This window comes from Cibotium barometz, chromosome 34 (assembly GCF_041138505.1).
Source record: "Cibotium barometz isolate CiBa-2024 chromosome 34, ASM4113850v1, whole genome shotgun sequence".
Lineage (NCBI taxonomy): Eukaryota > Viridiplantae > Streptophyta > Polypodiopsida > Cyatheales > Cibotiaceae > Cibotium > Cibotium barometz.
The window spans coordinates 46,589,434-46,595,426 of NC_141079.1; the positions used below are offsets into that span (position 1 = coordinate 46,589,434).

General features: G+C 41.2%; 1 pseudogene; it reads left to right on the plus strand.

Moving 5' to 3' along the window:
• The first annotated feature begins 202 nt into the window (after nucleotides 1-202).
• LOC147619101 (HVA22-like protein j) lies at nucleotides 203-2,610 on the plus strand (annotated as a pseudogene).
• Nucleotides 2,611-5,993: the final 3,383 nt, after the last annotated feature.

Genomic DNA, 5,993 nt, shown 5'->3' on the forward strand with positions numbered 1-5,993 from the left:
GGCTTCTCTCCTTCTTTATGATTGATGGTTATGGATTAGGGTTTGCTTCTCTTGTGTGTGCTCCCTCCTGCTTCTGTTTTTTATCATGATGCAAGGATTGGTTTTGAAAGAATGCCTTTTCAAGATATCGTGTCTTGGAATGCCATGATTTCTGTTCTTACTCGGAATGAGCAGAACAGGGAGGCCTTTTTTTGCAGCCAAAATGATGGGCTCTCTCTTCACCCGAGCTCTAATTATGGTTGTGGGCTATGTCTATCCAGCATACAAATGCTTCAAATGCGTGGGCTATGTCTATCCAGCATACAAATGCTTCAAATGCGTGGAGATGAGAACAGGCCTGATGTGGAGCAACTCCGATTTTGGTGTCAATATTGGATGATTATGGCAATTGTCACTGTCCCTGGAGAGACTGGGGGATGCCTTTGTATCATGGCTACCTTTGTATAGTGAGGCCAAACTTGCGTTTATTGTTTATCTGTGGTATCCAAAGACAATGGGAACTACTTGTGTTTATTCAACGTTTTTGAGGCCTTTGGTGGTCACCCATGAGGGGGACATTGACCGTAACTTGAATGAGCTGACAACAAGAATAGGTGATCTGGTATCTCATTATTGGTGGCAGAGGGGTTCAGTATATGCCCAGTCTCGGATCATGGAATTTCTTCAATATGTGGCATCACAGGCACCTTCTTCAAGACCTGAACAAGGCTCGGATGTCTCTCAAATTCAGCCGCCCCTTGGCTTCCAACAGCCACCATCAGGCCACCAATCACCATCACCAGTAACACACTACACATCTGCGCCTATACTGCCGATGGAAAACCACTCTCAGGGCGACCCAACAGTTGGTGCTGGCTATCGTTACCAAGCACAGCCACCCCAACAAGGTTACTCACAGCAAGCACCAGGATATCCTCAGCCACCCTACCTTAGACAGGAACAAGAAGCACCTTATGAAACGATGAACGTGGAGGAGTCCCAACCAGTGTCTCAGGCAGTTAGTGTGCTTCCGGATTCAACAAACAGCTACATGACAAGGAGGCAAAAGTCTCACGGGCAGCAGCGCAGACGCAAGGTGGCGGCTTGCGTGGCATGCAAAGGAGTTTTTTTTAAAAGGAAATTTTCGAATATTAAGCAAGAAATAAGGAGGCGCAGTGTATTTCAAACTGGGGAAATTCAAAATTTTAGCTGCAAAAGGCGAAGGAGCCCGATTCTCTTGCAGGAAAGAAATGGGAAAAAACCAGAAACGCAGAGAGGAGAGAAAAAAATTATGCAGAAACGGGAGGAAGAGAGAACCAGAGAAGAATTCTACCAGAGGTTCAAAAAATGTGAGGAGCGCTACTGTTTAGGGCATCCTAGGGTTAGAATTAAAGAGAAAATAAAGCTCTATCCAATGGCATGTTCTTCAAAAATCTCATAGTATACAAAGGAAATGATGTCAAAAGCTCTACGAAAGGTGATTTTGGCGCATACTGCAGTGAAGCAGAACATGGGGAAAAGTGAAATCCACAAATTCGCTTCTTTTTTTTTACTCTGAGATAAGTAAATTTTTTTTATTACTTACGATTTCAAAAATCGTATAGTCTAGGAATAAAAATATTTTCCCTTTAAGGTTTCTTTGGGAACAAGAAGGCTTTGGGGAAAAAGGTTTTATGGTTTTGGAGAGTCTTGGAATAGGTAAGCATCAAAAATACAAAGAGTTTCCGGGATTTGGATATTATTTTGTAAAAAGCTACTTGGTTGGATTTTGGATTGCTAGACATGGAGTTTTCTAAAATCACATGAATATGTTGTACATATGCCATATGTCATCTTTTGCTTTGTGAGTTGTTGGAATTTGAAAAGCAGGTTTTCATGAAATCAAGAGATATCTTGAAATGATGGAGTTGGCAATATATGAAATATGTGATGTGAATGGTCACATGTATATGGAAATCATTTGTAGAATGTGTTATGCCTACATGTGATTGGTTTGAGGCATTTGGAAAAAGAATCAGGAGATCTATGCTTGGAACTGGCCATGCTCTTGACACACAATTTATGTGCAATCATCAAGCTGAATTTGGGGATGTATTGAAGTGAATTGGCACATGTACATGTCAACAAAAATGGTAATGTCTTATGCTCCTTGAAGAGCTATTTGTTTTGTTTCCTTGCTGGAATTTTGAAGCTACTCTCACAGCCAGAAGTCTCGCACTTGCCCAGTGATACCGTCCACGTCACGACAGAAGCAGAGAGGCGCCTTATGAAAGGGAAGGCTCTCTGGCGCACTCGCATCGATCCTCTCACTATCTTTTTTTTGTCTCTCGAGCTTTATTGGACGAATCTAAATTGTAGCAGTCAATATGCGATCTCATCCTCGAAGTTTTGCAGGACTACGGTGCTTCTGATTACATCAGATGGGTTCTATTCTATGTTTTTCTATCCATGGAAAACAAAGTGGTATCATGCTCTTACTATGCCATTTTGTAGCATACCCTGGTTATGTCTCTCAGGTTAAGTGCCAGCTACTACGGTGATATCCATAACCAATGGAAGGGCGACCATAGGCCCATCATGTCAAGGCACATAGCCAAAAGGAGCCGGATGCAAGAAGATCATACTGGATAATGGAATTCTGCAAGTCACAATATCCAAACCAGGGGGATTATAACTGGCATTTAATATGGAGGACTCGACAACCTTCTTGAAACATCAAATAAGGAGAAAAATAGAGGATATTGAGGCTGTAGTGTTAGCAGAGCTGCTGATTTTGTGGGTTATCATTAAACAAGGATGTCTATAATGATACTTAGCAGGCCCAAGGTGGAAATTGTTACTGCAAGGATCATAGGAACACAATACCATGTGGAGTTGGGTTTTGGAACCATATGATGGTTGGCCATGAGTCTTGGATGTATATGCCATGAGTTGATTTTCTGGAGAGCAAAAACCTATGAGATGTTTTTCTCGGGTTTGATGTTTTGAGTTTTATGTGACAGGTTATAATGTTATCAACCTTGGATTTTGGTTTGAACCATGATGCTTATGATAGTTTTTGGTACAACTCATATGTCTTGCTGAGATTTGGTATGTAAATATTATGGTTCCAGCCTCTGCTGGTGGTTTACCTTGAAGAGTTATATGTTTTGTTTCCTTGCTGGGATTTGAAGCTACTCTCACATCCAGAAGTCTCGCACTTTCCCAGTGATACCGCTCACGTCACGACAACGGGTAGTCATGATACTTGGAACTATAAGGTAAATACCATTATGTCTAGGTCTCAAGCAAGTCAAGGTTCCATATAATTGTGGTACTTCTATTTGAAGACCCAATTACTAATTTACGAATTTTCAGTTTGAATATCAATTTGTATGAATTATATCACACAATTACAACCTTTTTAGGATTCTTGATAAATTTTTGACATATTTGGCTTCTCAGTTGATCTTTATTAGCCAAATGCTCTGATACCAACTGTGAGATCCTTGTTCCCACACCGAGCAACGGATTCGGGGTACTAGCAGCAGAAGTAGCACTTCTCGCGCGGGACAGGGTCCCACATTCGGGGCCTCGTCCATGGATATCCGGACAAGAGACTAATCCGTTGGTTTTTCCAAAACCGAACCCGAAAAAACTTCCTTTATCCGGAAAGCACAAACGATTCCACCAGGATAACTTTTTACTCTAACGTGGTCAAGACCATTACTGATCAAACTGATCCGACTGCACCTATAAAGATACTCGGTCAGATCAAGGAAGAAACTTGCACTTGGATCATTGGGATCAATGCTTTTTTCCCCATCAAGAGGCCTATCCATAGAACAATTACTATCCGAGATTTACTTCATCTATCGTAATAACAGAAATTGAGTCTCGGTTTACGGATCCATCAGCCCAGCCTAACCCCATCCAGTCCCATGGGTTAGCCAACCACCCAACCACTGTAGTGATGGGATCCAATTAGGAATTTGGTTAGGTTTTGTCCCGAGTACCAAGGAAAAGAGTTCCAAGGCCCCCTAGCCGGAAGTTCATGCAAACATAAAACTAGTCACACCACTTACACACCCAATATGAAATTGCCTTTTTCTCAGCATCAGCTGACTTTAAAACAATCCTTTAATAAAACCATTATGTCACTGATGACAATCCTCAAAGTCTCTGGTTGAATCCTTATTTCCAATCATTCATTCATCGGAGTACTTATAGAATCATTGGCAACCAGAACGCTCACCACCTGTTCACTCAGGGGCCTTTTCAATAGTTCCTAGCTCATAGTACCCGACAATATTTTCACATATAAAATCAAGATGGAATCCTCATTGAAGATCAGCAAGATCAACCAACAGACCCATATAAAAGAGCCATGGACTCATCCGTTTGAGGACCAGCAAGGTCAGTCAACTAGATCCATGCCCGGTTTCAGAAAACAATTCTTACTCTTGTTCCAATATCTTCCATGACGCACGTGTGGCTATCTTCGGCAACCCAGAGCCCGAGCACCGTATGGTTAGCACCCTCTAGGATCCTTCACAGGTGACCTAGCGCTTCACCCATAGGCCGCTTCCTTGGTCCCTCATCCACCGTACTGGAAGCTCACCATTTAAATCGAACCGAGGCTGGTCAAGACCTCGGTCGACCTTGCTACGCGAGACGTCCTCCATTGACTCTCCGTTCAGCAGTTGCAACTTATCAGTTAGGTCTCCATGACCTTAATCCACAAGACAGTCAAAATGCTTCCCCAGCATTCTTGACATAAAACAGTCATTTACAAACAGTCACAAAATACAGTTTCTATATCGAACTCTCGTCTTTCCACATTATCCCTCCTCAATCCTCATTACTTATTAATCCACATTCCATTCAATGTGTATTCATTTTCATCCATTTACTCATATCGACGACACATTATTTTCCATACACATTCACGACGTTCATTATTCTACATTCACCTCCATGTTCGTACATCCACATCATACCTCCAATCCCACATCCACATACATACATCCACATCTGCATTCACACATATTCATACATCCACATCTCCATGCATACATCCACATCCACATTTACATTCACATCCATACATCTACATCTACATGCATACATCCACACCTCCATGTATACATCTACATCCACATTCTCATTCACATCCATACTCCTACATCTACATGTATACATCCGCATCTCCATGTATACATCCACATCCACATTCTCATTCACATCCATACATCTACATCTACATGCATACATCTACATCTCCAAGTATACATCCACATCCACATTTACATTCACATCCATACATCTACATCTACATGCATACATCCACACCTCCATGTATACATCCACATCCACATTCTCATTCACATCCATACTCCTACATCTACATGTATACATCCGCATCTCCATGTATACATCCACATCCACATTCTCATTCACATCCATACTTCTACATCTACATGTATACATCCGCATCCACATTCTCATTCACACCCATACATCTACCTCTACATCGACATTCACATTTATACATTCCTTTCTACATTCCCATTCATGTAATCACATACGCCTTCACATCTATTCTTTTTAATCACATCCATTCTCGCCTTATCACAACCCATATACATCTTCTCCCATCACATATACTTCTTACCTCATCCCATACACATCTTATCATATCTTAACTCATCTTATCACATCCTAACTCATCTCATATGCATCTTATCACATCTTATCACATCTCATACACCTCTTATCACATCTCATACACCTCTTATCACATCCTAACTCATCTTATCACATCCTAACTCATCTCATATACATCTTATCCCATCACATACACTTCTTACCTCATCCCATACACATCTTATCACATCTTAACTCATCTTATCACATCCTAACTCATCCCATATGTATCTTATCACATCTTAACTCATCTTATCACATCCTAACTCATCCCATAAGTATCTTATCACATCTCATCACATCTCATACACCTCTTATCACATCTCATA